Source organism: Elaeis guineensis, chromosome 10 (assembly GCF_000442705.2).
Source record: "Elaeis guineensis isolate ETL-2024a chromosome 10, EG11, whole genome shotgun sequence".
Taxonomy (NCBI): Eukaryota; Viridiplantae; Streptophyta; class Magnoliopsida; order Arecales; family Arecaceae; genus Elaeis; species Elaeis guineensis.
This window is the reverse complement of record NC_026002.2, coordinates 43,587,313-43,595,898: the sequence shown is the minus strand read 5'-3', so window position 1 is coordinate 43,595,898 and position 8,586 is coordinate 43,587,313.

Below are 8,586 nucleotides of genomic sequence, written 5' to 3'. Positions count from 1 at the left end.
GTGACTCTGCTGGTGTGGCAGCGGAAATGGGTGAAGGCGTCTCAACCTCAGGGGTAGGCTGTGAATGCGAACGTCGTCGTCTCTCTCCTGGTGCCATACTTACAATTCTTGATATATAAATAAATATAATATTGAACAATAATAGTGAAAAATAAATTACATTCTAATGTTTGAATACGGAACATCTAAGAGTCGATCTCGATCAAGATCGACTCTTGAATGAGAATCTACAGCTCAATATAATTTAATTACCATCTCTGAACATACATTCAGAGATGGATTTCTAATTTATCAAAAAAGAGTAACTCTGTATTGAAATTTTTTCATCAAAAATTTTAATAATTTTTTTTTTAAAATAAAAATATTTTTTATATTTAATTATAATAAATAAAAGCATACAAAATAGCACACAAAATAATTAAATTGTAATAAGCAAAAGCAATGTGCATTGTGCTAGTGGAATAATAAAAAAATTATAAATTTCAGCAGTAATACTAAAAAATTTATGTAATAAATATAAAATAAACTATAAGTAGTTGAGTATGTAAAATAATATTAACGTAAAATAATAACATAAAATTCAATCCCACACTGAATATCCTCCGCTCCCTCTTCCTCATCTTCCAAATTCACCAAAAGCAGCATCATGGAGGCAGTTCCGCAGATAGGATTGGAAGTGGGTCGGGCCGCCAGGAGGCCTATCAGGCCGAACTTTGGACTCGGCCCCAAATCATTCAGGCCAGGCTCTAGCCAAAAAAATAGGGCCCGTTTGGCTATCGAGCTGGGCTCGGGCAAACATTTGATCTGATCCAGAGCCGACCCGATTGGATTCAGATCGATTAACTTTTCTCTCCCCCGATCCCGACCTAATCCATGTTTTAACTTTTATATATATACTAAATATTTTTTTTTAAAATATATTTTATCTAAAAATATTTTTTTCCCTAAACGGGCTCCAGACTCGGTCCCTGCGACCCCCGCTCCTACGGCGCCACCGCTATCACCCATCTTGCGCCGCCTGGACTCGGCCCCTGTGACCCCCACTTCTACAGTGCCACCACCGTCACCCACCCCTTGCGATCCACTTCCCGTGACACCGCTGCCCTCTTCAACCCCCTGCAACCCAGATCCTAACTCGGATCCTGATTAGATCCCGATCTAGATCCCAACTCGGATCGGGATCTCGATCCGGATCCCGACCTCGATCCAATTCAGATCGTGATTCGAATTTTATTTTTATTAATCAAATAATAAAATATTTGATTAATATTCTATTTTTTAATTTTTTTTTCTCCCTCGTTTCTCCCTTCCCTTCCTCCCTCCTTGGCCATCTCGGCCGACCTTCCTCCCTCCCCTTCATGCAACCCCCTCTGTCCCCTGACCCCCTGGCCGCCCACCCCCACCCCTGCAACCTCCTTTGCCCTCCAATCCCCTAACCCTCATGTCGCCCCCGACTGCCCACCCCCACCCCTGTAACCCCCTTCACCTCCCAACCCCCATGTCGCCCCTGGCTACCCACCCCTGCAACCCCCTTCGCCCCTCGGTGGCCCGATCAACCAAAAAAAAAGGGTGGGAAGAACTCTTACCTTTGGCAGACGGCAACGGTAGTAGTGGAGAAGCCCACGGCAACAACAGCGAATGGCAATGGCGGTGGTGACGGTGGAGATGCGGTCACCAGTGGGAAGAGAGGGGGGAGAGCTCGGAGAGGGAGAGGGAGAGGGTGAGGGTTTCGCAGGGGGAGAGGGTGGAGAGCTCAGAAGAGAGGGGGGAGAGAGAGGGGGGAGGGAGAGGGTTTCGCACGAAGGAACGTCGAGTTGACATTTAATAAATGAACAACTATTAGCAACAAAAATTTTTATCGCTAATACGATTATTAGTGATGGAAAAGTAATTTTTATCGTCAATAAGTCCCGTCAAAAATTTTTCACTAAAAATTTTTTTTCTCTAAAAAAATTTCATCCAAAAAATTTATTAAATAAATTATTGGCGATGGAAACAAAAATATGCATTGTTAATAAGGCTATTCACGATGAAAATATAGTTTTCGTTGCTAAGAAATACTGCCCCAAATTTTTTTTTTTCCTCTAATAATTTTTTCTTCAAAAAAATTAAAAAAAATTATTTTTAAAATAGTTTTATCGATAAAATTTTTTTGCATCACTAATAATTTTTTTCATTAACAAATTTTTTTCATAAAAATTGATTAAAATAATATTTTTAAAACATGATTACTGATGAAAAATAAATTTACATCACAAATAATTTTTTTAAAAAAAATTTAAAAAAATTTAAAGACTATTTATGATGAAAATTTGGTTTACATCGCTAATAATTAAAAAAAAATTTCTCAAATTTTTTTAGTCTAAAAAATCTTCTTAATAATAATTTCATAAAAAAATAATTTTAAATTTTTTGCATCAAGAAAATTTTTCATTCAAAAAATTTAACAAAAAAAAAACTATTCATGATGAAAAATAAAATTAATTTTCTTTAATCTAAAAAATTTTTGATCTAAATTTTTTTTTTAAAATAATTTCATCGAAAAAATTAATTTTCTATTAATCAAAAAAATTTATATAAATAGTTAATTTATAATTTTTCTTTCAAAAATTTTTTTTCTCTCAAAAAAATTATATAAAAAATATTATTATGATAAAAAATTTAATTTATATCGCTAATAATTGTTATAAAAATAGTTCTTCGACTTCCGTAATGGAATGGACATTATGGAAGATCGATAGCTTTGAGATCTTCGTTCTTCAAGAAGTACGTCTTCTTCTTGGAGTCTTCGTTCTGGAAGTTAGAGTACAAAAATATCGCGATGATTCTGAGATCGCGAGAGAAATCCATCAAGATTGAGATTTGGATGATAGGATAGAGACAGGAAGTTAGAGGTTCAGAAGCTCGTATATTATATGCATGTGAGGATCGAGCTTAAGAAATTCAAAAAGAATTGTGTGAGCATAAAAAATCTAGCAATTAACCAAAATCAAAGCAGACCTGCAGATAGTGCAAGTTGTGTTATAAAGTACAAACTCATATTTATGCTTTGTATTGCTAGGAAGATGAGTACTCGTATTATTTGTCTCTCATGATTGAAACTCTTATAGAGATATATTTGAGCGTCGATCGATGCAAAAAGTATGGTACCTTTCGAGATCGTGAAAGCTATACTAGAATGCGCTGCTTAATTAATTATATAGTTTCTACATGAAAGAAGACTCCTTTTATGCAGCTTAAGGTAGACACTCTATTTGAAAGATTCATTGATATCACTAGTAACAGTGACAGCGATAAATCGATGAATTTTACATCGCAAATAAACATATAGCTCATTTCATTTAAAAGGATCTATTCATTCTACTCTGCGAATATCACTCACTTTCATCTGATTTTTCTATACAAAAAGTTTGATCTGGATCATAACTCATATTTACTTTTTTACCATATAAAAGGACAAAAGATGTATATAGCTGCTACAAAAAATAGATGTAGTAGCCTTACACAAAATCAAAAATTTAAATTTTATGATTTTTTTAAATTTTTAAATATTGACAACAAAAATATTTTCAACGTAAATAATTAAATATTTATGATGTAAATTTTTTTTATCGTAAACACTTAATTATTTACAATGAAAAATTTTCATCGCAAATAATAAGCAACTTTTGATTTTTTAATTTTTAATTTTTTAAATATTGATAATGAAAATATTTTTATTGTAAATAATTAAGTATTTATGATTTAATTTTTTTTCATTATAAATACTTAATTATTTATAATAAAAAATTTTTATCATAAAATAATGAGCAATTTTTGATTTTTTAAATTTTTAATTTTTTAAATATTGACAACAAAAATATTTTCATTGTAAATAATCAATATTTTGATGAAATTTTTTTTCATCTCAAATATTCAATTATTTATGATGAAATATTTTTGTCACAAATAATCTATAATTTTTAAATTTTTTATTTTTTTTTAAATATTGACCACGATAATATTTGCATTGAAAATAAATTTATTGATGATGAAAAAAATTTTTCATCGTAAATATTTAAATTATTTATAACAAAAATAATTTTATCACTAATATTTAAAAATTTAAAATTAAAATAAGTGACATATTATTTACGATGAAAATATTCATCGCAAATAATAAATTTTATGATGGAAAAACTTTTCCATCGTTGATACGCGACTATTGGCAACGAAAAAATATTTTCATCGTAAATAGTAAATTATTTTCGATAAATTTTTTTATCATCATAAATATCGTTAGTGGCAATGAAAATATTTTCATCGTAAATAATTTCATCACAAAAAAGCTCTTTTCTTGTAATGTGTTGGAATGAGAGTCATCTATTCCCATTTCAAGCCCCAACTCCTTCCAATCAAACATCCTCCTTATTAATCATAATCTACTTATATCAAAATATGTATAAATTAAAAATTGATATATTTTAATACTTAAATTATATTGAAATGCATTCTCATATTTTTGTACCTTGCTGACGTGCATATTAGAGGTCACTAAATAATATATTTTTTATTTCTAAGTAATTTTAATATTATAAATTATAATCAATGATGTGGTTTTTTGGTTTGGATATCTATTATTAATTTTGGAGCTCAAAAAAGGTAAATACTCTCTCCTTGCAAGAAAAGCATTGTCTCATTATATAATCATCCTCCAATTACTTTTTAATCAAATTGAGGCCGGATAATGTTCATCAAGAAACGCAACAAATTGCTGCAGCCATAATATATATATATATATAACTTTCCGCTTTGTAAGGGTCTAAAACATTAAAATAATACCAGTAGCTATTAACTTGGTTAACAGCCCCCTCACAAGATTCAAATCCTGGTGGCAGCACACGACCATCTGGTTCATTAAATTATCAAAACAAAATCTTCAAAGAGATTAGAAGGATCTATGGCTCCTTGGCTAATCTATGTGCTTTCTGATGTCAGTGTATGCAACTTTTAAGCAAAATATTTTAGTTTCAGACAATCTAACCGTCCACTTCTATTACTTTTTTATTTTTTTTAATGTTATTCCTTTGCGTGTACTTGTTTGTTTCTGTTCAATCTAGAATTATGTAGATTGACACCTGAGTTTAAGATCTTGGTTCCATATCATATTTTTATGCGCAGGATTTTTTTTGCTGTTTCTTCTTTAATTTCATGTGATCATTTTTTTTTCTTTTTTTGTAACTCTAGAATAAATTTGGTAATTTAAAATTCTCTCGCTCTCTCTCTCTCTCTCTCTCTCTCTCTCTCTCTCTCTCTCATACACTCATAATCATCTGATATTTTTTTCTTAAATACAGGGAATGTTCATATTTGGTTTTTGACTCAAAACCCAATATGAGACAGTCTACACGTACATGTGATCACTTTATAAGCAAACTGAGCAAACTGAGCGACTCAGCTGAAGAAGCAATTCTTTTACATAATTCTAGAGAAAATATTAGAAAAATAGAAATAGAAAAAGTTTTATCCAGTGGTATAATTAGACTTAACTTGATTATACTCCTATCTAAGAGGAGAGGATACCTACTCATCTCAATTCCAAAACTAATAATGAGATATCTAAATCATAGATTCACATTGCTGAATCATCGTTGACAACACTCAAAATATGTGAAAATAAAAAAGTATACATTTTATAATGTCTCACTTATGTATAATATAGATATGAGAATAGATGGTTTTCAATATTCAAATATATCTAGGGGTGTTTGGTTCGTGAACAAAATCGGAATGAATTGGAATAGGAATCGGAATGACCATATCCTATGAAGCATTGATGACTAGAATCAGAATTGGAATAAATATTTAAATCTTTAAGAAGAATCCAAATTAGATTTCATGGCGATTGAGCCATTCCTATTTTACTCAAGAATCGAAATTGGAATGGTCGAAATAGGAATGGGACTCTCTCCAACCAAATGGTTGGAACGAGAGTCACCTATTCGTATTCCAGGCCACAACACTCTCCAAGCAAACATCCTCCTTATTAATCATGATCTGTTTATATCAAAATATATATAAATTAAAAATCGATAGATTTTTTTAATACTTAAATTATATCAAAATACAGTCTCTTATTATTTTACTATTTATTTTGTATCTAGTTGGTGCACATATTAGAGGCCGCTAAAAATTATAATTTTTGTTTCTAAGTAATTTTAGTATTATAAATCATAATCAATGATGTGGTTTTTGGTTTGGATATCTATTATTAATTTTGAAGCTGAAAAAGGTAAATACTCTCTCCTTGCAAGAGAAGCATAGTCTCATTATATAAGCATCCTCCAATTACATTTTAAGCAAATAGAGACCAGATAATGTTCATCAAGGAAGGCAACAAATTGCTGCAGCCACAATAACTTTCCGCTTCGTAAGGGTCTAAAACATTGAAATAATACCAATAGCTATTAATTTGGTTAACGGCCCCCTCCCAAGATTCAATTAATCCTGGTGGCAGCACACGACCATCTGGTTCCTTAAAATATCAAAAAAAAATCTTCAAAGTGCTTAGAAGGATCTATAGCTCCTTGGCTAATTTATGTGCCTTCTGATGTCCGTGTGTACAACTTTTAAGCAAAATATTTTAGTTTCAGACAATCTAACAGTCCACTTCTATTACTTTTTTATTTTTTTTTAATGTTATTCCTTTGCGTGTACTTGTTTGTTTCTGTTCAATCTAGGATTATGTGGATTGACATCTGAATTTAAGATCTTGGTTCCATATCATATTTTTATGCACAGGATTTGTTTGCTGTTGCTTCTTTGATTTTCATGTGATCATTGCTTTTGTAACTCTAGAATAAATTAGGTAATTTAAAACTCTCTCTCTCTATTTCTCTCTCTCTCATACACACATAATCATCTGACATTTTTTTTTCTTAAATACAGGGAATGCTTATATTTGGTTTTTGACTCAAAACCTTTGTCTAGAACGTGGTAGGGAGAGGGGTGCAAATCAGCAAACCAACTGAAACCTCGCTTTCTAGCCATAGCTCTGATTAATCGATTCCTTCAATGATTGAAAACAATCAATTATGGTAGGGTCAGCTACCTATAAATTACAAAATCTCAAAAAAAAAAGGTAACGTTGGAAAAGTTTGGGTTAAGATAATGGAGATTACTATTTCTTGATGAGTTTTATAAGATTGGAAGGAATTGTTTTTTATGTGGGTGCTTGCTCTACATGCCATTGTCTTTTCTAATGAAAAATAAGAGAAAATGAAATATCATTTGATACCATATCTAATGACACTATATGATAATATATTACGCTAAAAATTGTACGATGTAACCATCATTAGCAACTCTTAGTGGGCTATCATTCTCATCTTAAAAGCATATTAAACAAGGGAGGTGAAGGGTCTCCCCTACGCCACTAGAAATTATTGCGTGTACTAAACGCGGCCATATTGATGCATGCCATAAATCACCAAGACGTACAAGCATGGATTCCTTTTATTATACACTCATCTTTGTGATTGGCTCGCCACAATATGCCATGATGATTGATAGCATGAACCAATATGATCGTGCATATAATAATTTTTTCTGCATCATATATTTATGAACGTATCTATGCATGCAGACATTCAAGTTTTTTTTTACAACAAACAATGCTAAACTTGTAAGTAACTTTAACTGATCCAAAGAACAATGCTAGAAAATCATGACTAGCTTCCAAAAACTTTAGCTTAGAGAGGCCACTTCTGAAGCAAACACAAATTTTGATTTTTCAAGATTATTTATCCGGTTTCTATTAATTTTCAATTTTTATCCTTTTAGGATAAAAAATTGGTGTAAATTATTAATCACTTATTAACAAACTACAGGCATGCACAAGCTTGAAATGACTTAAATTGGTTTGATCTAAAAATGCTGAAATTAGAACTAAAAATCCATATAATTGTGAACAAACAACAAGCAAACAAATTAATTAGTTAACTAACTGGGTCACATTTTCATATCACATGTTGGAGTTAACATTTTTGAACTTTCTTTAATTGAAGCTCAATTGGAACCATTCGAGCAGGTTTTATGTTTGCGTTGGGCATGGATCCCGGATCTAATTGTATTATGAGGTGGATGCTACTTCAATTGATCATTTGATTCTTCTCTGCCCCTTCTCCTCTTCCTTTTCGAACTTCTTCCGGATAGACGCAAAATTTATTAGAAGAGGTTGCATTCTATCAGAGAACTATGGTCTTAATCCATTTCAAATTAGCAAGTATCTTCCTTTACACCGGATTGGTTTCTTCCAATGATGTCTGGGGCATTTGGAAGGGCAGGAACAAGAGAATTGCCCTTCCCAAGTCTAGAAGCCAACATGCGGTCTTTGATGTGATAATGCGGCTTCTTTTAGGTTCTGAAAACCTCTCCTTTCGAGCAAATACATCCCTCCTTTCAACAATCTTGTGTCTCTTCTGTCTCCTCCATCAAATCGTTTCCCTTAATCTGTAGTTTCTCTGTTGCACTTACTTTATTACGTCAATGGAATATTAACTTCCTCCTTTGTTATACATCAAAAAAGATTTATATTCTGACGATTTA